Source organism: Hyperolius riggenbachi, chromosome 7 (genome assembly GCF_040937935.1).
Source record: "Hyperolius riggenbachi isolate aHypRig1 chromosome 7, aHypRig1.pri, whole genome shotgun sequence".
Lineage (NCBI taxonomy): Eukaryota > Metazoa > Chordata > Amphibia > Anura > Hyperoliidae > Hyperolius > Hyperolius riggenbachi.
Window position 1 is genome coordinate 40,436,651 of NC_090652.1, and position 26,347 is coordinate 40,462,997.

The 26,347-nt window shown below is 44.8% G+C and overlaps 1 pseudogene; it reads left to right on the forward strand.

Moving 5' to 3' along the window:
* Nucleotides 1-26,347, forward strand: part of LOC137525986 (nuclear factor 7, brain-like) — a 51,599-nt pseudogene that overhangs the window by 19,185 nt on the left and 6,067 nt on the right.

The following is a 26,347-nucleotide window of genomic DNA, read 5'->3' on the forward strand; positions in this document are numbered from 1 at the left end:
ATAGTTTTTGAGAAAATCGATGTTAAAGTTTCAAAGGAAAAATGTAAACATTTAAAAACCCGCCGACTTTAACGGTTAATAGCAAAGCCTGCTTAAAGTTTAGGAACACCAAATTCCCAGGGTATATTAAGGGGATCAGTGGGAATAAGAGGAAAAATTTTTTTTTCAAAAAGACCTTATAGTTTTTGAGAAAATCGATTTTTAAGTTTCAAGGGCGAAAATGTCTTTTAAATGCAGAAAATGTCAGGTTTTTTTTGCACAGGTAATAATAGTGTATTATTTTCATAGATTCCCCCAAGTGGGAAGAGTTTTACTTACTTCGTTCTGAGTGTGGGAAATATTAAAAAAAACGACGTGGGGTCCCCCCTCCCAGACCTCTTTAACCCCTTGTCCCCCATGCAGGCTGGGATAGCCAGAATGCGGAGCACCGGCCGCGTGGGGCTCCGCACCCTGACTATACCAGCCCGCATGGTCCATGGATTGGGGGGTCTCGGAAGGGGAGGGGCAGCCAAGCTTTCCCCTCCCCCTCCGAGCCCTTGTCCAATCCAAGGACAAGGGGCTCTTCTCCACCTCCGATGGGCGGTGGAGATGGAGGCCGCGATTTCCTGGGGGGGAGGTTCATGGTGGAATCTGGGAGTCCCCTTTAAAAAGGGGTCCCCCAGATGCCCACCCCCCCTCCCAGGAGAAATGAGTATAGAGGTAGTTGTACCCCTTACCCATTTCCTTTAAGAGTTAAAAGTAAATAAACACACAAACACTTAGAAAAAGTATTTTAATTGAACAAAAAACATAACCACGAAAAAGTCCTTTAATATTCTTAATTAACCATTAATACTTACCTGTCCCTTTAAATAAATGATCCATCGAAATAGCCTCGGAAATGTTCTATCAGTTACAATGTAACAAAGTTATTACAATGTAACAACTTTGTTACATTGTAACTACGCCGCACCCGACGTCACTCGCCGCCGCCGCATACGCGTCTGCGCTGCACACATTCCCGACAGAGCTCTGAGCTATATAGCTCAGAGCTCTGAGAAGCATCTTTGTATTTTGGCTCCAAGGAGCCCCATTGGTCCTTAGCAGACCAATGGGGTTCCTTCAAATCAAAAGGAACCCCATTGGTCTGCTAAGGACCAATGGGGCTCCTTGGAGCCCAAATACAAAGATGCTTCTCAGAGCTCTGAGCTATATAGCTCAGAGCTCTGTCGGTCCGTGCAGGACGCTAAGTCCCCGCAGCTCCCGCTGTCCACCCCGCCCACATCTGTCACCCACATGTCACCCACATGTGGGTGACATGTGGGTGACGTGGGAGAGGCGGGGAGGGCAGCGGGAGCTGCGGGGACTTAGCGTCCTGCACGGACCCGACAGAGCTCTGAGCTATATAGCTCAGAGCTCTCTAAGCATCTTTGTATTTTGGCTCCAAGGAGCCCCATTGGTCCTTAGCAGACCAATGGGGTTCCTTCAAATCAAAAGGAACCCCATTGGTCTGCTAAGGACCAATGGGGCTCCTTGGAGCCAAAATACAAAGATGCTTCTCAGAGCTCTGAGCTATATAGCTCAGAGCTCTGTCGGGAATGTGTGCAGCGCAGACGCGTATGCGGCGGCGGCGAGTGACGTCGGGTGCGGCGTAGTTACAATGTAACAAAGTTGTTACATTGTAATAACTTTGTTACATTGTAACTGATAGAACATTTCCGAGGCTATTTCGATGGATCATTTATTTAAAGGGACAGGTAAGTATTAATGGTTAATTAAGAATATTAAAGGACTTTTTTCGTGGTTATGTTTTTTGTTCAATTAAAATACTTTTTCTGGGACTTCCGGTTCCGGCGCCTGCATGAACGGACGTGTGTGAAGGGAGCTCCGTGCAGCCGTTTACAGAATAGTGGCATAGCCACACTCATACACCCCTCAGAGACTTGAAGGGTGGCCCACAGTCCGCAGAAGCTAAGAAGTATACCCTATGGACCGTCGCCTAAAACCAGCAGGCAAAACAACTAAAGAAAATTCAAAGCCTGACATCCAGCCTAAGATGGCGCCGCCGGAAAAGAAACAGGCTAAGTCTCCGAGCAATGAGAGGGACGAGGGCGAGTGGGGCACTGACTCAGACGAGTTCGAGGAGAGACCCCACACTCAACTTAAAGATGCTGACCACCAGCGCATAGCCAAAGAAGTGGTCAAAAGAATCTCGCCAGATTTGCAAGCGATAGTAGAGGCCGCGGTCACGAGGTCCATGGCGGCCATTAACCACAAACTACAACAACACTCAAAACAGATCCGGGAGGCGGAATCCAGGCTAGAGAGATGTGAAACTGACCTACAAACAGCCCAGAACACAATTAAAGATCTTACCGTGGAGAACAAAGGCTTCAAAGAGAAGCTAGACGACTTGGAGAACCGCTCCCGCAGGAATAACCTGAGAATAGTCGGGGTGCCGGAGTCTTGCAAACCAGGAGACCTGCAACAATTGTGCGAAATAGACCTGCCAGAAGCTTTGAAGCTAACAGCGCCTATGAGGGTGGAAAGAGCGCATAGAATAGGACCCCCGAAAGATAATGAGGCCAAAACGCCAAGAACTGTGATAGTCAGATACTTAGACTACAATGACAAAATGAAGATTTTGAACGCGTATAAGACACTGAGAGAAACATTCAAGCTTCTTGGATTTGTCATACGTATTTTTAATGACTATTCAGCAGAAGTCACGAAGAAAAGACAACTTTTTGGAGCAGTATGCACAGATCTTTATAATAGACAGATAAAGTTTGCTCTACTGTATCCCGCACTTCTTAAAGTGACCGAAGCTGGAGGTAACATCATATTTCTCCGGGAACCAAAAGAAGCTCGCAACTACATCAAAAATCTCCCCCCCTTAGTGCCTGCGGAAAGAGCTGAAGAAGAAGCGGGGTAATGTATGAAAAGACTTATTAACCAGCCTACGCTCTGTTTATTTTAAGGTACTCAGACTGGGGGATTTGCCCTGACCCTTTTGGTCTAAAGAACTGGGGTCTTTCCTTGGGACTCGTAAAGTACATAATATATGATGCGGACAATCTGTATATCTTATAAGGTTGCAAACAAGCCTAACGGCTGGCTGAACTGAGTCCATGCAGGAAAAAAGAGAAGTCTCTACCAAAGGGATGGAAAATGTTAAGTTTTTTGATGACATGAGAAATACAACTTCTGAAACTCTTGGTATTAACCTTAAAGTAAATTTGGTATGCTCATGTCAGTTAAAGGTTTTATATACCCAGGTTAAAATGGGGGAAGGGGTTAGGGGGATTAAAGGGGACTGCTCTCTCGATGTTAACTGTTGTCTGTGGAAGAGGGGATTGAATGAAAGGCGACATAGGCCCTGTAAACTTAAACCATGGTAATCAAAATTATCTCATGGAACGTTAAGGGCCTGCGAACACCTACTAAAAGGGGCCAAATCCTGAGACATTTGAAAAGTCTCCACGCTGACATAGCTCTCTTACAAGAGACGCATTTGGGTAGCTCAGAGCTCTCATATATGAAAAAGAAATGGGTAATGCAAGTTATAGGATCCCCAGCGATGGGAAAAAAAGCAGGAGTAATGATTCTCATAAACAAATCCTTAAGGGCGGAAATTATAGACTCAGCCTCTGATGATGAGGGAAGATGGGCCTATGTCACTTTTCGTATACCGGGGGAGACGTATACTGTATTTAATGTCTACGGGCCAAACGCAAACTCTAAAGACTTCATGCAAAAAATACAGTGGAAAGTAACAGAAAAGTCATCCCCTAATCTTATTGTGGGAGGTGACTTTAATGATGTCATCAATGTGGCTGAGGATAGGTCTGCTAGACCCCGAACAAATTATCAATCAAAATCTACCTACTTAGCCACATTGATTAAAGACCTAGACCTGATAGACAGCTGGCGTTTCCTACACCCTTATGACCGCGAATACTCCTTCTACTCACAAGTCCATACCTCTTCCTCACGTATTGATTATTTGTTCATATCCCCAAATATAATCTCTAAATTAAGGGAAGCAATAATCCAAGATATGGTTATCTCTGATCACTCACCTATCTCCATCACTATAGAGAAAAAAATACCTCATGGTACAGATATACTATGGAGATTCCCACAGTTCTTATATGGAGATGAGAAGTTTCACCAAGACCTAATATATTGGTGGCAGGAATACTCTGCTGATAATAAATCTTACAAAACTAACCCTCACCTCTTTTGGGATGCCTCCAAAGCGGTCATAAGGGGAAGGATTATATCATATGTAGCAGGTAAAAAAAAGCAGACCTCACAAGAATATGATAAACATGTTAACATGGTCAGACAAGCTTACACTGAGTATAAATTGTCCCCTAGTGAAGCCAATAGACAGAAATGGCTAGAAGAGAAAAAAGAGATGGATTACTGGTCGAAGACCCGAGAAACCATGACAACACCCTATAAGCAGCTATACTTTCACAAGTTCGGGGAAAAGTCAGGGAGACTCCTGTCTAGAATGGTCAAGGCCCAAAACTCCCCCTCAAATATCCATTCCCTTAAAGCCAAGGATGGAAAGCTTGTCCATCTACCCAAAGATATTAATAAAATCTTCTATGAACATTATAAGCAATTCTATGGGGACCCAGGATCTATAGACAAATCACTGGGAGAATCATTTATACAAAAGGTCAAATTAAGGAAACTTTCAGAACAACATTTAGAGGAACTGAACACCCCCATCACAGAACAAGAAATCCTAGCCACTATCAAAACCCTACATAATCATAAATCACCCGGCCCGGATGGCATGCCAGCCGAATATTTCAAAATATTAAAATCAGAGGTGACACCCACACTGACCTCCTTATACAATTTAATACTGGGAGGGAAACATATACAGCCCTCAGGAAACGAAGCTTATATCAAACTGATATATAAGCAGGGTAAAGATCCAAATGACCCGGCCTCCTATAGGCCGATCTCCCTGATAAACCAAGATTTAAAAATACTCACAAAACTAATGGCGAATAGACTGGCACAGTTTCTGCCTTTCTTGATCCACCCAAATCAGGTGGGATTTGTAAAGGGAAGAGCAGCGGTGACAAATATCAGAAAACTCATGACAGTACTAGAACAGGTCAAAGCTTACCCAACAACATACAAGCAAGCGGCAATACTCACGTTAGACGCGGAAAAAGCCTTTGACGCAGTTCACTGGACATGGCTAAACAAGGTATTGATGAAAATGGGGTTTCAAGGGGAATTTATACAATTCATAAACTCATTATATGCAGCCCCCTCAGCTAAAATCTATACCCCAGGTTTCCTCTCCCCCTCTTTTCGATTATACAAAGGAACAAGACAAGGATGCCCAATGTCACCGCTGCTCTTCAATATAGCCTTGGAGCCACTAGCCACTTATTTTCTTAACACCCTAGAGGGAATACATATAGGAGAGCGAAAAGTAGTGTCCGCACTTTTTGCAGATGATATATTACTTTTTTTAAATAAACCACGCTCACAAGTCCCCCAAATACTGGAAACTATCAGGGAGATTGGCCAGGAGTCAGGTTTTAAAATAAATGAAAAAAAAAGTGAGCTTCTGTACCTGTCAAATCAGCTGCCTAGACAAGAGCAATTACAACTAGGAGTTAAAATAGCAAATAAGTCCATCACATACCTAGGACTGAAAGTCGATAAAGATCCCGCCTTATTATATGTCAATAATTTTACGCCACTAATCACAAATATCACACAACAGTTAGAAAGATGGGCTAATATCCCTGTGGGTCTATCAGGTAGATCAGCATTAATAAAGATGATAAGCTTTGGGAGGCTCCTATATCCAATGCAAACCCTCCCCCTCCTGATAAAACATAGGGATATAACTAGTCTAACTACAGCCTTTTCCAAATTCCTATGGAAAGGAAAAAGAGCTAGAATACAATACAAGAGACTTCAAATCCCTAAAATATATGGAGGCCTAAACCTCCCAGACATTAGAAAATACAACCTAGCATGCCTTACACGGCATGTAAGAGATTGGGTCTCAGCCACTAGCTACTTCTCCAATTTTGAGCTTGAGAGCTCTCTAGCAGAGCCCTGGTCCCTGGTTGGACTATTGCATACTCCTTGGGCAAAATTGCCTACACGTATGAAACATAGCCAGGTATTCAGAGATACTATTGTAGCGTGGAAGGAATTAAGGAAGATGTTTAACCTCCCATGGAAAATCTCAAAATACACCCCCTTATGGGGTTTGCCAACATTTTTGCCAGGCATGATGCACAAGGAGTATGCGAAGTGGGAATCCAAAGGGATAATAAAGATCAGCAACGTGCTTAACTTAGAGAAACATACCCTCTTGTCATTCAGAGAAGTCCAACAAATATATGGGATAAGTAAGACACATTTCCTGATATATGCGCAAATCAAATCCTATATAAATAAAAATGTCACTAATGTTGCTAATATAGCAAAACTTACCCCCTTTAATCGATTCCTTAAGCCAGGAGGTGGGAGACTATCTCTCTCAGAGCTCCAGAGTGCTCTAGCCCAGACGCAGTGCGAGGCAACATCAAAAAAGAACTTTAAAGCGTGGGAAAAATCCTTTCCAGATATAAATATTGAGAATAAAATAATAGCTGGAAATAATATATTAAGATCACTCCTGGTAAGTGAGAAATGGAGGGAGTCACACCTTTTATTTATTTTCAAGGCAAAATATGCATTCAATATAAAATATAAAATCCCTCCACCACACTATGATAATAAATGCCCAAAATGCAACCATTTGGAAGCAGATCTGATCCACTGCGTCTGGGAATGCCCGGAAATCTCAAAGCTCTGGGATGACGTGTCTCAATTTTTGAGTAAGCTGTGTAAACAACAAATTAAGAAGAACCCTATACTCTTCTTATTCCACTTCAGTGAAGAAGAAAGAACTGCAGAAACCTCCCCAATTAAACTCCCTGATATAGGCCATCTGGTCTTAGCGGCTGCCAAAAAAGCCATATACAATAGATGGATATATCCCACAGTACCTTCCATAACTGATGTACACGACGAATTATCATTTTTATTTAAAATGGAAAGACTGGAGGCAACCTCAAATGTGGAAAAGGGCACAAAAAAGTTCTTTAAGAGGTGGAAAGCATATATGCTGATAATGTACTCAGACTCACAAATTAGACAGCTCATGGAACCATTCAAGTACTCTTCTTGGTATGCTTACCAGCAACTAGCAGGTACCTTAGGCCGCTTAGAAATTCATGTTAGCTAAAAGTTTGATCTCTTATGTCCATAGATACGGAAATAAAATGCATTAAAGCTGAAGAGAGAGCAGAAGGGTGGGAGGGAGGAGGGGAAGGGGGAGGGAGGGAGGGAATACAGGGTGGGAGGTGGGAAGTATAACTTGATGTGATTGTTGTACCATGTCATTGATATATAATATGCTGATATTAATGAGAAGCAGCTGCGCCTGCATAATGTTTAAGATGTGAGATGGTAGATTTGTTCTGTAACCAGGGTGAAAATTTGAAAACCAAATAAAATATTTTAAAAAAAAATAAAAAATACTTTTTCTAAGTGTTTGTGTGTTTATTTACTTTTAACTCTTAAAGGAAATGGGTAAGGGGTACAACTACCTCTATACTCATTTCTCCTGGGAGGGGGGGTGGGCATCTGGGGGACCCCTTTTTAAAGGGGACTCCCAGATTCCACCATGAACCTCCCCCCCAGGAAATCGCGGCCTCCATCTCCACCGCCCATCGGAGGTGGAGAAGAGCCCCTTGTCCTTGGATTGGACAAGGGCTCGGAGGGGGAGGGGAAAGCTTGGCTGCCCCTCCCCTTCCGAGACCCCCCAATCCATGGACCATGCGGGCTGGTATAGTCAGGGTGCGGAGCCCCACGCGGCCGGTGCTCCGCATTCTGGCTATCCCAGCCTGCATGGGGGACAAGGGGTTAAAGAGGTCTGGGAGGGGGGACCCCACGTCGTTTTTTTTAATATTTCCCACACTCAGAACGAAGTAAGTAAAACTCTTCCCACTTGGGGGAATCTATGAAAATAATACACTATTATTACCTGTGCAAAAAAAACCTGACATTTTCTGCATTTAAAAGACATTTTCGCCCTTGAAACTTAAAAATCGATTTTCTCAAAAACTATAAGGTCTTTTTGAAAAAAATTTTTTTCCTCTTATTCCCACTGATCCCCTTAATATACCCTGGGAATTTGGTGTTCCTAAACTTTAAGCAGGCTTTGCTATTAACCGTTAAAGTCGGCGGGTTTTTAAATGTTTACATTTTTCCTTTGAAACTTTAACATCGATTTTCTCAAAAACTATAAGGTCTTTTCGAAAAAAAATTTTTCCTCTTATTCCTCCTGATCTCCTTAATATATTCTCCAAATTTGAGGCTCTTAGCATTTAAGGGGGCTTTGCTATTAACCCTTAAAGTCGGCGGCTTTTTTATATTATACGGAGCGTTACGGTTTAACGCGAAATTACGGTATCGTTTAATGCGAAATTACGGCATGAACGAAGCGCGAAATTACGCGTTGAAAATTACGCTTACGGTATTTTTACTGTACGGTAAAGGCTTACGGTAAAGGCTCTTAGCATTTAAGGGGGCTTTGCTATTAACCCTTAAAGTCGGCGGCTACCTAACATTGATACATGCGTCAACTTTTCCGCTTCAGGAGCATGACCATACGCATTAATTTCGTAATAGCCGTTGTAATGCGAAAATTACGCTTGCGCGAAATTTCACGAAATCCTTCTTCATTACGATTATGTACTTACGGTCATAAACGTAATTACACTAATTACGCGAAATTTCGCGAAATCGTAATTACTCCATTACGCTCATCTCTACCTGGGCTACTGAGAAGAAGCACTGGACTGTTGCTCAGTGGTCCAAAGTACTTTTTTCGGATGAAAACAACTTTTGCATGTCATTCGGAAATCAAGGTGCCAGAGTCTGGAGGAAGACTGGGGAGAGGGAAATGCCAAAATGCCTGAAGTCCAGTGTCAAGTACCCACAGTCAGTGATGGTCTGGGGTGCCATGTCAGCTGCTGGTGTTGGTCCACTGTGTTTTATCAAGGGCAGGGTCAATGCAGCTAGCTATCAGGAGATTTTGGAGCACTTCATGCTTCCATCTGCTGAAAAGCTTTATGGAGATGAAGATTTCATTTTTCAGCACGACCTGGCACCTGCTCACAGTACCAAAACCACTGGTAAATGGTTTACTGACCATGGTATTACTGTGCACAATTGGCCTGCCAACTCTCCTGACCTGAACCCCATAGAGAATCTGTGGGATATTGTGAAGAGAAAGTTGAGAGATGCAAGACCCAACACTCTGGATGAGCTTAAGGCCGCTATTGAAGCATCCTGGGCCTCCATAACACCTGAGCAGTGCCACAGGCTGATTGCCTCCATGCCACGCCGCATTGAAGCAGTCATTTCTGCAAAAGGATTCCCGACCAAGTATTCAGTGCATAACTGAACATAATTATTTGAAGGTTGACTTTTTTTGTTTTAAAAACACTTTTCTTTTATTGGTCGGATGAAATATGCTAATTTTTTGAGATAGGAATTTTGGGTTTTCATGAGCTGTATGCCCAAATCATCAATATTAAAACAATAAAAGGCTTGAACTACTTCAGTTGTGTGTAATGAATCTAAAATATATGAAAGTCTAATATTTATCAGTACATTACAGAAAATAATGAACTTTATCACAATATGCTAATTTTTTGAGAAGGACCTGTACTGTGTATTAAAAAGTAAAATGTCATATGTGGTGTACTTTGTCTCACATTGGCACTATTCAATTCAATTTTCCTCCTAGGAGGTAATTTTTCATATTCTCCTTAAAATAACTTGTCAACACTCTTCAATTGAAAAAGTACCAAACAATAGGGGAAAAGATACTGTCAAAATTATTTTCTTGCTTGCTGAAGCTTGAAAGACATTTTATTTAACCACTTGAGGACCACAGTCTTTTCGCCCCTTAAGGACCAGAGCCTTTTTCTCCATTCAGACCACTGCAGCTATCACGGTTTATTGCTCAGTCATACAACCTACCACCTAAATGAATTTTACCTCCTTTTCTTGTCACTAATACAGCTTTCTTTTGGTGCTATTTGATTGCTGCTGCGAGTTTTAGTTTTTATTACCGTATATACTCGCATACAAGCCGAATTTTTGACCCCCAAAAAGGGGGCCAAAAGTTGGGGGTTCGGCTTGTATGCGAGTCATGGTGGTCCGCGGGTCCCCTCCTCCGCTGGTCCGCGGGTCCCCCGCTCCCCCCATAGCCGCCGCCGCTGCTATTACCTGTCCGCATCTTCTATTTCAGTCTCCGTGCTTGTAAACATTCAGAGCAGCTCGCCCGGCGCTGCTACTGTGACGAGGCAGGAAAGAGCGTCCTGTTACTATGGGAACCGCTCTTTCCTGGCTCGCCGCTCGTCACAGTAGCAGCGCCAGGCGCGCTGCTCTGAATGTTTACAAGAACGGAGACTGAAATAGAAGATGCAGCCAGGTAATAGCGGCGGCGGCCATGGGGAGCGGGGACTGTACTGGCTAAACTGGGGCACTTAACTAGCTTTACTGAGCGCTATACTAGCTAAACTGGGGCGCTATACTGAGCGCTATACTGAGCACTATACTAGCTAAACTGGGGCACTATACTAGCTAAACTGGGGCACTATACTAGCTATACTGAGCACTATACTAGCTATACTGAGCACTATACTAGCTAAACTGGGGCACTATACTAGCTATACTGAGCACTATACTAGCTAAACTGGGGCACTATACTAGCTATACTGAGCACTATACTAGCTATACTGGGGCACTATACTAGCTATACTGAGCACTATACTAGCTATACTGGGGCACTATACTAGCTATACTGAGCACTATACTAGCTATACTGGGTCACTTTACTAGCTATACTGAGCACTATACTAGCTATACTGAGCACTATACTAGCTAAACTGGGGCACTATACTAGCTATACTGAGCACTATACTAGCTATACTGAGCACTATACTAGCTATACTGAGCACTATACTAGCTATACTGAGCACTATACTAGCTATACTGAGCACTAAACTGAGCACTATACTAGCTAAACTGGGGAACTTTACTAGCTGTACTGAGCACTATACTAGCTGTACTGGGCACTATACTAGCTAAACTGGGGCACTTTACTAGCTATACTGAGCACTATACTAGCTATACTGAGCACTATACTAGCTATACTGAGCACTATACTAGCTATACTGAGCACTATACTAGCTATACTGGGCACTATACTAGCTATACTGGGGCACTACCTACCCATACTGGACACTTTACTAGCTATACTGGGACACACTCGGGGAATAAGGCGGCCAGCATTTCCTACCCCCGGCTTATATGGGGGTCAATCATTTTCCCCTGGTTTTTCAGGGAAAAGTTGGGGGGTCGGCTTATATGCGGGTCGGCTTATATGCGAGTATATACGGTATATTTATCAAAAAAGACATGAATTTTGTCAAAAAAAAGGATTTTCTTTACTTTCTGTGCTGACATTTTTCAAATAAAGTAAAATTTCTGTATACATTTTTGTCCAAATTTATTGTGCTACATGTCTTTGATAAAAAAAAATCCATTCAGTGTATATTTATTGGTTTGGATAAAAGTTATAGCGTTTGCAAACTATTGTGCCAAAAGTGAATTTTCCCGTTTTTAAGCATCTCTAACTTTTCTGACCACCTGTCATGTTTCATGAGGTGCTAAAATTCCAGGATAGTATAAATACCCCCCAAATGACCCCATTTTGGAAAGAAGACATCCCAAAGTATTCACTGAAAGGCATGGTGAGTTCATAGAAGATTTTATTTTTTGTCACAAGTTAGCGGAAAATGACACTTTGTGACAAAAAAAAAGTTTCCATTTCTTCTAACTTGCGACAAAAAAAATGAAATCTGCCACAGACTCACTATGCTCCTCTCTGAATACCTTGAAGTGTCTACTTTCCAAAATGGGGTCATTTGTGGGGTGTGTTTTACTGTCCTGGCATTTTGGGGGGTGCCTAATTGTAAGCACCCCTGTAAAGCCTAAAGGTGCTCATTGGACTTTGGGCCCCTTAGCGCAGTTAGGCTGCAAAAAAGTGCCACACGTGGTATTCCCGTACTCAGGAGAAGTAGTATAATGTGTTTTGGGGTGTATTTTTACACATACCCATGCTGGGTGGGAGAAATCTCTCTGTAAATGGACAATTGTGTGTAAAAAAAATAAAAAAATTGTCATTTACAGAGATTTCTCCCACCCAGCATGGGTATGTATAAAAATACACCACAAAACACAATATACTACTTCTCCTAAGTACGGGATACCACATGTGTGGCACTTTTTTGCACCCTAACTGCGCTAAGGGGCCCAAAGTCCAATGAGTACCTTTAGGATTTCACAGGTCATTTTGCAACATTTGGTTTAAAATTTTTCATGAAAAAAAAAAATTGTTACTTAAGTCTGAACTTTTTTTTAATATGCACGTGAAGAGGGTATATTAAGAACATTTTTTTTAAATTATAAGCTTGTAAATATTGATGGACGCAAAACTGAAAAAAATGCACATTTATTTCCAAATAAAATATTGGCTCCATATATTGTGATAGGGACATAATTTAAATGGCGTAATAACCAGGACAAATGAGCAAATAAAATACATAGGTCTCTCTCTCTCTCTCTCATTCATCCATCCATCCATCCTCTTGTAGGGAATTGCAGTTTTTCAAAAGCCAGCTTACATACCTAGGCTGGGATTTGAACCCAGGTCTCAGTGTGTAGTAGGTATCTGACTTACCCCCTAGACCACCAACCACACTACATGCTAAAGCCAGCCTAGCATGTACCATTATGATCAATCCAATAGAAAAAGTAGCATGCTTAAAGAGGAAGCGACACCCATGCTAACCTAAAAATAAAAAAACACATATTTAAGTAGATAAATACTAGTTCAACTTATATATCAGATGTATTGCACTGTCCACATTATGATTCCTGAGAATTTTATAAATGAGAAGCAGAAAATCCTATTCCAGGCAGTGGCCATTTTGCCCAGCTAATGCTGACATCATATCCTCCCTGACTCTTGTTTCCCCCCCTCCCTTCTCTTGCTCATTATATATTCATTACCTGCCCTCCTCCCAGAGTCTTCAGACACTCCCACTGAGGTGTATACTAGGAAGTGTCTTATGTCATCATTGTGCAACTCAGTACAGCTGTGTTTACATCACAAAAGCAGGGTGATTTCAGAGCACACTTCAGAGATCAGATTTCAGCTGTCCCTTCAGGAAGTGTGTGTGCTCTCTACTCCTGGAAACAATGCTAATGAAAGAATGGTAATCTTGATGGCATTTTGAGAACAGAACTAAGAAATCTTATTGAATCTTTGTTCATGCCACACATGGTACAAGCTCAGTGGTATTGTACATTGTTTTCGTGATTAACCCATCAAAGGGGAGACCTCCTCCTCCAACATTACTGCGCATGTGCAAACAGTCTAACGCGGCTTAGCCGCGTATAACGTATAGCATGCAGCACTTTCTTTAAACGTGCTGCGTTACAATGTAACGCAACGTGGGCACTGTGAACATCCCATTTAGTTTTCATTGCTGTGAGTTAGGCTGCGTTACAGGCTGCACTAACGTGCGCCTGTAACGTCTTACTGTGAAAGCAGCCTAAGAGGGTGTGAGAGTGTAGGTGTGTGTGTGTGAGTGAGAGAGAGTAAGAGTGAGGGTGTGTGAGTGAGAGCGAGTAAGTGAGAGGTGTGTCAGTGCTTCTCCCTCCCCTCTGCATAGCACAGCACATACTCCTGCTTCTCCCTCCCCTCTCCATAGCACAGCACGCGCTGCTGCTTCTCCCTCCCCTCTCCATAGCACAGCACGCACTCCTGCTTCTCCCTCCCCTCTCCATAGCACAGCACGCCCTGCTGCTTCTCCCTCCCCTCTCCATAGCACAGCACGCACTCCTGCTTCTCCCTCCCCTCTCCATAGCACAGCACGCCCTGCTGCTTCTCCCTCCCCTCTCCATAGCACAGCACGCCCTGCTGCTTCTCCCTCCCCTCTCCATAGCACAGCACGCGCTGCTGCTTCTCCCTTCTCTCTCCATAGCGCAGCACGTGCTGCTGCTTCTCCCTCCCCTCTCCATAGCACAGCACGCGCTGCTGCTTCTCCCTCCCCTCTCCATAGCACAGCACGCACTCCTGCTTCTCCCTCCCCTCTCCATAGCACAGCACGCCCTGCTGCTTCTCCCTCCCCTCTCCATAGCACAGCACGCCCTGCTGCTTCTCCCTCCCCTCTCCATAGCACAGCACGCCCTGCTGCTTCTCCCTCCCCTCTCCATAGCACAGCACGCGCTGCTGCTTCTCCCTTCCCTCTCCATAACACAGCACGCGCTGCTGCTTCTCCCTCCCCTCTCCATAGCACAGCACGCGCTGCTGCTTCTCCCTCCCCTCTCCATAGCACAGCACGCACTCCTGCTTCTCCCTCCCCTCTCCATAGCACAGCACGCCCTGCTGCTTCTCCCTCCCCTCTCCATAGCACAGCACGCACTCCTGCTTCTCCCTCCCCTCTCCATAGCACAGCACGCCCTGCTGCTTCTCCCTCCCCTCTCCATAGCATAGCACACCCTGCTGCTTCTCCCTCCCCTCTCCATAGCACAGCACGCGCTGCTGCTTCTCCCTCTCCATAGCACAGCACACACTCCTGCTTCTCCCTCCCCTCTCCATAGCACAGCACGCGCTGCTGCTTCTCCCTCTCCATAGCACAGCACACACTCCTGCTTCTCCCTCCCCTCTCCATAGCACAGCACGCGCTGCTGCTTCTCCCTCCCCTCTCCATAACACAGCACACGCTGCTGCTTCTCCCTCCCCTCTCCATAGCACAGCACACGCTGCTGCTTCTCCCTCCCCTCTCCATAGCACAGCACACGCTGCTGCTTCTCCCTCCCCTCTCCATAGCACAGCACGCGCTGCTGCTTCTCCCTCCCCTCTCCATAGCACAGCACGCGCTGCTGCTTCTCCCTCCCCTCTCCATAACACAGCACACGCTGCTGCTTCTCCCTCCCCTCTCCATAGCACAGCACGCACTGCTGCTTCTCCCTGCAGCACGTGCTAGGCTTCAAATGTCAAATTCAAAATGTAAAAAAAAAAAAAATTGCACTAAAACAGCAGAACGAGAACAACAACATCAGAAATCCCATCATGGGGGGAGGAAGAGGAATTCCGCAGAATTTTCATAGCGACGGAATTTATCATTGGCGGAATCCGTGATTTCCGGCGGAACGGAATTTGCTGGTTCCGATCATCACAGAATGTCTAAGGCCAGATAACAGTGGTGTTTCCTCCCAGGAGTTTCTCCAAGTTCACGGAAGCCATGTTCCCTCTCTCTTTCCAGGTATCGGGAGCAGCAGAAGGAAGTGATGCCCTCCAACATCACTCTTGTTGACAAGGAGCTGTCACTGAGCACTTTTAAGGGGCCAATTCAGTACTCGGTGTGGAAGGAAATGAAGTCTATTGTTGTTCCAAGTAGGTTGCAACTAAAGTGCATAAATTTGGTAGAAAAGGCAATAACATTGATTTTTGTTTCGGTTCCACGACCCTTCTTCAGGCCTTTATACATACAATGAATATCTGCACAATCTAAATACCCAGCAGAACCTCATCTGGACAACAATTAAGCCAGGATAGACCACATGGAAGCCACATGGAAGCAGAACATCCAAACTAGGTGGTGATTGTATGTATAAAGGCCTGAAGAAGGGTCGTGGAACCGAAACAAATAGATGTTGTTGCCTTTTCTACCAAATTTATGCACTTTACCACGTGATTGAAGATATTGTATACAATTTTCTGCACTTTTGGGAATATTAAAAGAAAAAGTACATTTTGCAATTTTTGGTTTCCTGAGTTTTTTATTATATTCCTGAGTATATAATAGTATATAATAGTACTGAGCAGTGTCCAAGCTATAATCCTCTGGCCCAAAGGTTTTTTAACCGAGAAATAGTTAAGGGTCTAAATTTATTTTTGCTTAAAGTAAACCTGAAGTGAAAATAAACTTATGAGATAATGAATTGTGTAGTATAGATCTATAGTTCTACTAGCAAAGAAAAAAGTATCATATTGTTTTCTAGTACAGAAAGAGTTTAAAAAAAACTTGAGTGTTATCTATGCAAAAGAGCTTCTCTGAGCTCTTTGACCTAATAGGTCAAATAAAGTCCTGTTTCCTGAAGCACCTACACAGCCAGAGACAGCTTGAGATAAGGTTTTACTGCAGGAAAGTTCATAGGGTCATTATTTCTGCTTTATTTCCAAATAAAATATTGTTACCATACATTGTACTAGGGACATCATTTAAATGTTGTGATTGTTAGAAGTTAAGTATTTTCCTTATGCCTCCATGGCAGCACCTATCGGTAGTGGCTCCGCCCCCTAGCCCCATAGGACAGGTATCTAGTTTAAATTAAAGGTAGGCTAGCCCCACCCTGTCTATTTTCATCCTTGCCTCGACAGGGTGTTCTAGTTCCAGCGTCTGCATTCACCCCTACTCTCATCCAGGTTCAGCCTCTCCTGGTGTCACAGTGCGACTCTAATAGAGCAGGGCTTTTCAACCTGTGGTACGCGTACCACCAGTGGTACTTTGCTGTTGGCCAGGTGGTACATTCCAAGTTTGTCTGCTACTTAATTGCCCACCTGCTGCTTGTCCTGGTCCCGTCCTGCCTCCACAAAGTTTGGCTACCCCTCACTCCTCTGCCTCCCCACCAATGCCTCCTGCTATTCCCCTACCATATGCCTTCCCCCCCCCCCCCCCTTCTTAAAGTGTACCTGTAGGAAAAAAGTGCCCCGGGAGGAGGAAGCCTCCTGATCCTAAAGAGGCTTCCCCCTTCCTCCTCAGTAGGGAGGTTCCAGCGCTGGAACTCCTCGAAGATCTCCTTGTTGGTGTGAGTGTATGTGCGGTAGCGGCTCTCCGCTCGGGCTCCTCTGGAAACAGCCGAGCCTGATCTGGTCAGATCTATTGTGCTGGCACACTGGTGGTACTTCAAATTTTTCAGGTGATCAAAGTGGTACAATGAATAAAAACATTGAAAAGCCCTGTAATAGAGTATGCAATGCTGCCCCATTCTGCTGGTCTTGGGGGCCTCAGACCATACAGGCGGGGCTGTCAGGTATGTCGGAAGATAAACTCTTCTTTTGCCTAAAGTATATGTCTTACCTGGGCTGGCTAATAGTTGGCAGGGGCAGGGGAACCATATCGCTAGTGTAGCGCCGGAGAGACATTGCGGGCAACGCTGTTTGCCTTCGGGGAGGCTGGTGACGTCACTTCCGGTTGCGCTCCTCACGACCGGAAGTAGGAAATAGAAGCTGTTCCTCTCCTCTGCGTTCCACGCCTCGTCTCCGGCGCAGGGGGCGGAGTGGCTTACTGGAAGGGCCTGGGAAGCCTATTTAAGCTACCAAGATGGCGGGGATCGGCGTCTTTCGCTGAAATTCTGCGTGGACCCTGCGGTGGCCGATCCCTGTCACTTGGACTTGCTATAGAGCAATTATTCTCAGGAAAAGGTAGGTGAGGGACAGATTTGGCCTCACTACAGTGTTTTCTTCTTACCTCCTTGGCCGCAGCCAACTATACACATTCATTGCTGTGTTTTTCTTTCACAGCATGTCGCAAGCAGATATGGACCCTATTACGCCCAGCACAGACCAGCCTCAGCTTATCAGGTAGGGGTGCTTAACCACTTGCCGACCGCCCACAGCCCATGGGCGGCGGCAAAGTGGATGCCTTAAGGACCGCAATACGCCTTAGGGCGTTGCGTCCTTTTCCTATGCCGGGGGAGCGATCGCGTCATTGATGACGCGCACTTCCCCCGGCAACTGGCTCCGCCCACCCGCCGTAACATCCCGCCGGCCATACGGAAGCGCCGGCGGGATGTTAACCCCGCGATCGCCGCTACAAAGTGTATAATACACTTTGTAATGTATACAAAGTGTATTATACAGGCTGCCTCCTGCCCTGGTGGTCCCAGTGTCCGAGGGACCACCAGGGCAGGCTGCAGCCACCCTAGTCTGCACCCAAACACACTGATCTGCCCCCCCGCCCACTGATCGCCCACAGCACCCCTCAGACCCCCCCTGCCCACCCCCCAGACCCCTGTTTGCACCCAATCACCCCCCTAATAACCCATCAATCACTCCCTGTCACTATCTGTCAACGCTATTTTTTTTTATCCCCCCCCCTGCCCCCTCCTGATCACCCCCCCACCCCTCAGATTCTCCCCAGGACCCCCCCAGACCCCCCCCCGTGTACTGTATGCATCTATCCCCCCTGATAACCTGTCAATCACCTGTCAATCACCCATCAATCACCCATCAATCACCCCCTGTCACTGCCACCCAACAATCGGCCCCTAACCTGCCCCTTGCGGGCAATCTGATCACCCACCCACACCAATAGATCGCCCGCAGATCCGATATCAGATCACCTCCCAAATCCATTGTTTACATCTATTCTCTCCTCTAAACACCCACTAATTACCCATCAATCACCCATCAATCACCCCCTATCACCACCTGTCACTTTTACCTATCAGATCAGACCCTAATCTGCCCCTTGCGGGCACCCAATCACCCGCCAACACGCTCAGATTGCCCTCTGACCCCCCCTTATCAATTCGCCAGTGCATTAATTACATCTGTTCTTCCCTGTAATAACCCACTGATCACCTGTCAATCACCTATCACCCATCAATCACCCCCTGTCACTGCCACCCATCAATCAGCCCCTAACCTGCCCCTTGCGGGCAATCTGATCACTCACCCACACCAATAGATCGCCCGCAGATCCGACATCAGATCACCTCCCAAATCCATTGTTTACATCTATTCTCTCCTCTAAACACCCACTAATCACCCATCAATCACCCCCTATCACCACCTGTCACTGTTACCTATCAGATCAGACCCTAATCTGCCCCTTGCGGGCACCCAATCACCCGCCCACACGCTCAGATTGCCCTCAGACCCCCCCCCCCCCTTATCAATTCGCCAGTGCATTAATTACATCTGTTCTTCCCTGTAATAACCCACTGATCACCTGTCAATCACCTGCCAATCACCTATCACCCATCAATCACCCCCTGTCACTGCCACCCATCAATCAGCCCCTGTCATTGCCACCCATCAATCACCCCCTGTCACTGCCACCCATCAATCAGTCCCTAACCTGCCCCTTGCGGGCAATCTGATCACCCACACACACCATCCGATCGCCTGCAGACCCGCAGTCAGATCACCTCCCAAGTGCATTGCATCTGTTCTCTCCTCTAAACACCCACTAATTACCCATCAATCACCCCCTGTCACTGCTACCCATCAGATTAGACCCCCATCTGCCCCTAGGGCACCCAATCACCCGCCCACACCCTCAGACCCCAGCCCTGATCACCTCGCCATTGCATTACTTGCATCTATTCCCCCCACTAATCACACCTTGAGACACCCATCAATCACCTCCTGTCACTACCTGTCACCCCCTAGCACACCTACCCATCAGATCAGGCCCTAATTTGCCCCGTGTGGGCTCCTGATCACTCGGCCAAACCCTCAGATCCCCCTCAGACCCCCTTCCGATCACCTCCCCAGTGCATTGAGTGCATCTATTTTCCCCTCTAATCACCCCCTGAGACACCCATCATTCACCTCCTGTCACCCCCCTAGCACTCCTATCCATCAGATCAGGCCCAATACAACCTGTCATCTAAAAGGCCACCCTGCTTATGACCGGTTCCACAAAATTCGCCCCCTCATAGACCACCTGTCATCAAAATTTGCAGATGCTTATACCCCTGAACAGTCATTTTGAGACATTTGGTTTCCAGACTACTCACGGTTTTGGGCCCGTAAAATGCCAGGGCGGTATAGGAACCCCACAAGTGACCCCATTTTAGAAAAAAGACACCCCAAGGTATTCTGTTAGGTGTATGACGAGTTCATAGAATATTTTATTTCTTGTCAGAAGTTAGCGGAAATTGATTTTTATTGTTTTTTTTTCACAAAGTGTCATTTTTCACTAACTTGTGACTAAAAGTAAAATCTTCTATGACCTCGCCATACACCTAATGGAATACCTTGGGGTGTCTTCTTTCTAAAATGGGGTCACTTGTGGGGTTCCTATACTGCCCTGGCATTTTAGGGGCCCTAAACCGTGAGTAGTAGTCTAGAAAACAAATGCCTCAAAATGACCTGTGAATAGGACGTTGGGCCCCTTAGCGCACCTAGGCTGCAAAAAAAGTGTCACACGTGGTATCGCCGTACTCAGGAGAAGTAGTATAATGTGTTTTGGGGTGTATTTTTACACATACCCATGCTGGGTGGGAGAAATCTCTCTGTAAATGGACAATTGTGTGTAAAAAAAATCAAACAATTGTCATGTACAGAGATATTTCTACCACCCAGCATGGGTATGTGTAAAAATACACCCCAAAACACATTATACTACTTCTCCTGAGTACGGCGGTACCACGTGTGGCACTTTTTTACACCCTAAGTGCACTAAGGGGCCCAAAGTCCAATGAGTACCTTTAGGATTTCACAGGTCATTTTGCGACATTTGGTTTCAAGACTACTCCTCACGGTTCAGGGCCCCTAAAATGCCAGGGCAGTATAGGAACCCCACAAATGACCCCATTCTAGAAAGACAACCAAAGGTATTCCATTAGGTGTATGGCGAGGTCATAGAAGATTTTATTTTTTGTCACAAGTTAGCGGAATATGACACTTTGTGAAGAAAAACAATTCAAATCAATTTCCGCTAACTTGTGGCAAAAAATAAAATCTTCTATGAACTCACCATACTCCTAACGGAATACCTTTGGGTGTCTTCTTTGTAAAATGGGGTCATTAGTGGGGTTCCTATACTGCCCTGGCATTTTAGGGGCCCTAAACCGTGAGGAGTAGTCTTGAAACAAAAATGACCTGTGAAATCCTAAAGGTACTCATTGGACTTTGGGCCCTTTAGCGCAGTTAGGGTGCAAAAAAGTGCCACACATGTGGTATTGCCGTACTCGGGAGAAGTAGTATAATGTGTTTTGGGGTGTATTTTTACACATACCCATGCTGGGTGGGAGAAATACTTCTGTAAATGACAATCTTTTGATTTTTTTACACACAATTGTCCATTTACAGAGTTATTTCTCCCACCCAGCATGGGTATGTGTAAAAATACACCCCAAAACACATTGTACTACTTCTCCAGAGTACGGCGATACCAGATGTGTGGCACTTTTTTGCACCCTAACTGCGCTAAAGGGCCCAAAGTCCAATGAGTACCTTTAGGATTTCACAGGTCATTTTGCGGAATTTGATTTCCAGACTACTCCTCATGGTTTAGGGCCCCTAAAATGCCAGGGCAGTATAGGAACCCCACAAATGACCCCATTTTAGAAAGAAGACACCCAAAGGTATTCCGTTAGGAGTATGGTGAGTTCATAGAAGTTTTTATTTTTTTGTCACAAGTTAGCGGAAATTGATTTTAATTGTTTTTTTCACAAAGTGTCATGTTCCGCTAACTTGTGACAAAAAATAAAATCTTCTATGAACTCACCATACTCCTAACGGAATACCTTGGGGTGTCTTCTTTCTAAAATGGGGTCATTTGTGGGGTTCCTAGACTGCCCTGGCATTTTAGGGGCCCTAAACCATGAGGAGTAGTCTTGAAACCAAATGTCGCAAAATGACCTGTGAAATCCTAAAGGTACTCATTGGACTTTGGGCCCTTTAGCGCAGTTAGGGTGCAAAAAAGTGCCACACATGTGGTATCGCCGTACTCAGGAGAAGTAGTATAATGTGTTTTGTGGTGTATTTTTACACATACCCATGCTGGGTGGGAGAAATAACTCTGTAAATGGACAATTGTGTGTAAAAAAAAATGAAACCATTGTCATTCACAGAGATATTTCTCCCACCCAGCATGGGTATGTGTAAAAATACACCCCAAAACACATTATAGTACTTCTACTGAGTATGGCAATACCACATGTGTGGCACTTTTTTGCAGCCTAACTGCGCTAAGGGGTCCAAAGTCCAATGAGCACCTTTAGGCTTTACAGGGGTGCTTACAATTTAGCACCCCCCAAAATGCCAGGACAGTGAACACACCCCACAAATGACCCCATTTTGGAAAGTAGACACTTCAAGGTATTCAGAGAGGGGCATGGTGAGTCCGTGGCAGATTTCATTTTTTTTTTGTTGCAAGTTAGCAGAAATGGAAACCTTTTTTTTTTTTTTTTTTTTTTTTTTTTGTCACAAAGTGTCATTTTCCGCTTACTTGTGACAAAAAATAATATCTTCTATGAACTCACTATGCCTCTCAGTGAATACTTTGGGATGTCTTCTTTCCAAAATGGGGTCATTTGGGGGGTATTTATACTATCCTGGAATTCTAGCCCCTCATGAAACATGACAGGCGGTCAGAAAAGTCATAGATGCTTGAAAATGGGAAAATTCACTTTTTGCACCATAGTTTGTAAACGCTATAACTTTTACCCAAACCAATAAATATACACTGAATGGTTTTTTTTTTATCAAAACATGTTTGTCCACATTTTTCGCGCTGCATGTATACAGAAATTTTACTTTATTTGAAAAATGTCAGCACAGAAAGTTAAAAAAATCATTTTTTTGCCAAAATTCATGTCTTTTTTGCTGAATATAATAAAAAGTAAAAATCGCAGGAGCAATCAAATAGCACCAAAAGAAAGCTTTATTAGTGACAAGAAAAGGAGCCAAAATTCATTTAGGTGGTAGGTTGTATGAGCGAGCAATAAACCGTGAAAGCTGCAGTGGTCTGAATGGAAAAAAAGTGCCTGGTCCTTAAGGGGTAGAAAGACTGTGGTCCTCAAGTGGTTAAGGTAGGGGTTTTTTTTCCCAGCAAAAGAGTGCGAAGGTTCTAAAAGACATGTATATTCATGTCTCCTGACAGCCCTGCAACAGCAGCATCAGATCAACCATCAACATCCCATTCCCAGGATAGATCAAGCTCGGCTAAGAGGAAAAGGCGTTCCAAGAGCAAATCGCCAAGAAGACATCACCATAAACGACCCTCAAAGAACTGTTGGGCTTGTGGTGAAGTTACGCTGCCTGGGAAATTAGTATGCAGCGCTTGTTTCAATCAAATGCCACGAGAAGCTCAGCAAGCCATTGAAGTTTCACATCTGATCAGACAAGCAGTACAGGACTCAATGGCGGAATATATATCTAACCTACCCCAGCCAATTCCAACAACTGAGCCCATCCCGTCGACATCGCGGCAGGAGGACTTGCCGGCAGAAGAGACGGAAGTCGGCTTCAATTTTGCTCTAGTAGAGCCATTTGTAAATGCTGTAAGACAGGCCATCGAGTGGGAGGATGATTCAGAGGACGAATCAACTACCGACAACAAGAGGAAGAAAACATATTACAAGCATTTTAAAAAATCATGCACTCCTTTCCCATTTATGAGTGAGATCCAGGAATTAATCCGGGAGGAATGGGAGAAGGCGGAAAAAAGGATCCCATTAAGCAACAGACTTTCAAAATTATACCCCCTTCCTGAGAAAAAGGTACTAACGTTAGAGAACGCACCAGTAGTGGACGCATCTGTGATCAGATTGGCAAAACACGTAACATTGCCTTTAGAGGATGCTATTTCCTTCAAAGATGTAATTGACAGGAAAATGGATATGGACATGAAGAAATCATATACCATCTCAGGCGGAGCACTAAAACCGGCAGTAGCTTTAACCTCTGTAGCCAAAGCCATACATGCGTGGACGGACAACCTGGAAGTGGCAATTGCTAAGGATGCAGATAAGGAAACTCTACTTAATTCTCTCCAAGAATTCAAGCTATCGGCAGATTTTCTGGGTGAGGCAGCCGTAGATATCATCCGATCTACGGCCAGATCGATGTTTTATGCCGTAACAACTAGAAGAGCCTTATGGCTAAGATCTTGGTCAGCCGACACAAGTTCAAAACAGAACTGGTGCAAAATCCTTTTCGATGGCAAAAATCTGTTCGGGGAGCGAATGGATAGTGCCATCTCGAGAGTCACGGGTGGGAAATCGGGTCTTATCCCTCATGACCGTAAGCAGAGAAGACCCGTAGGACCCCAACAGAACAGACAGCAGAATCGCTTCAGGAATGCCAGGTCCTACCGACCGGGTAAGGATTATAGGAAAAACTGGCAAGGGGGACAAGCAGCCCTGGCCAAACTAAACAAGCAGAGAGCCACTACCACGACTTCCACAAACCCTAAGAGCTTTTGATGGTGCGCCCGTCCGGACGTGTCCGGTGGGGGGAAGGCTTCAGGCTTTCTGGCACGTATGGGCGGACCACTGTCGAAACCAATGGGTGGTGAAGACTATTCGCCACGGACACAAGTGGACTTTCAAACAAGAACCTCCGGACTCCCAGTTCATCCCGACAAGACTACCAGGTACAGCAGTAAAGCGAAAAATTTTGGACGAATACATCCAAGACCTACTCACAAAGAAAGCAGTCTGTTTTGTACCAACCCAAGAAAGAGGAACAGGGATATATTCCCCACTGTTCTTTGTGACAAAAAAGACGGGGGATTTAAGACCAGTATTGGACTTAAGAGCGTTAAACCAACTAATAGACCTTCCCAGGTTCAAGATGGAATCCCTCCAATCCATAATATTAGCGACCAGAGTCTCCGACTGGATGCTGTCGGTAGACCTAGAAGATGCTTATTTGCATGTGCCTGTACACAGGGATTACCAACGTTTTTTACGCTTTGCAATCGGGGAGGTACATCTCCAATTCAGGTGCCTTCCTTTTGGAATAAGCACAGCACCCAGGACATTTACAAATATACTTGTACAGATAGTGGCCTCAATTCAGTAAGACCATGCTGGAGATAATAAGACAAGAGAAAACTTACCTCCACATAAGAGAGAGTTATCTTATCTCTTCATTCCTTAAGTTACCTCCTCTGCAGTTAAGTTACCTCCTCTGTAGTTATTTTACCTCCTCTGTAGTTATTTTACCTCCTCTGTAGTTATTTTCACATGCAGTTAATAAACAGCCTGTCTTTAACTCTGGAGTTATTTTAAGGATTGAAGAGTTAACTTAAAGACAGAAGAGTTAACTTTAGGTTTGCCTGAGGTAAAATGTTTCCTGAATACTACATGCCTTATCACCATGGTAACAACTCTAGAAGAGTTATTAAAGACAGGAGATAAGCTTAGTGAATTGAGGCAAGTGTCTCTTCTACGTCTGAGAGGTCTGAGATTACATCATTACCTCGACGATATTATTCTTCTGGCACAAGATCAACAGAGAATTCTGGAACAGAGAGAACTTCTGTTAGAGATGCTCCAACACTTTGGATGGAAGATAAGCTGAAGGAAAAGTCAACTATCCCCCACACAAGATATGATATTCCTGGGAGCCAGATTCCTAATCACACTGAGGGCTCTTTTCCACTATGAAATGCGATCGCGATTGCGATCGCGACTACGATCGCGATCGCAATCGCATTTCAATTTCCACCATGCGATTGCGATTGAGCTACTATACTCATTATAGTCCAGCTCAATCGCATACAAAACGCAGCAGGACGACGATTGCGCTTTGACCAAAATCGCATCGCAATCGGATCGCACTAATGGAAATTGCTGCTGCAGTTTCCATTAGTTTAATGTACCTTGCGATTTGCAGTCAAAAGCAAATCGCAAATCGCAGGCTAGTGGAAAAAGGCCCTTAATGCGATAAGACTACCAGAGGAGAAGGCGAACAACATTCTCAGAAAGATTCAACATACAAGGGACGCATCTCACCTACAAGCTCGTCAATGCCTAAGTTTGATGGGGACACTAACTTCAACAATTCCCATGATCAAATGGGCCCAATGGCATACCAGAATTTTCCAATGGGGCTTCCTTATGCAGTGGCGGAAGAAGGAGTTGCACCAACCAATCTTTATAGATATTACGATGAAGAACAGCTTAACTTGGTGGCAGAATACGAACAACTTGTACAGACATCAACAGATTCAGATTCAGAAAGAGATACTAATTACAACCGACGCAAGTTCAAAAGGCTGGGGAGCCTACTTAGGGACTCAAGTTGCACAGGGGAAGTGGTCCCAGACAATATCGAAGGAACCAGCAAATCTTTTAGAGCTAAGAGCGATCTTACAGGCCCTAGAACATTTCCAGAAGCTGATAACAGGGAACCCAGTCCTAATCAGAAGCGACAACAGAACGGCAGTCGCATACACGAACAAACAGGGAGAAACGAGGAGCTTACGTC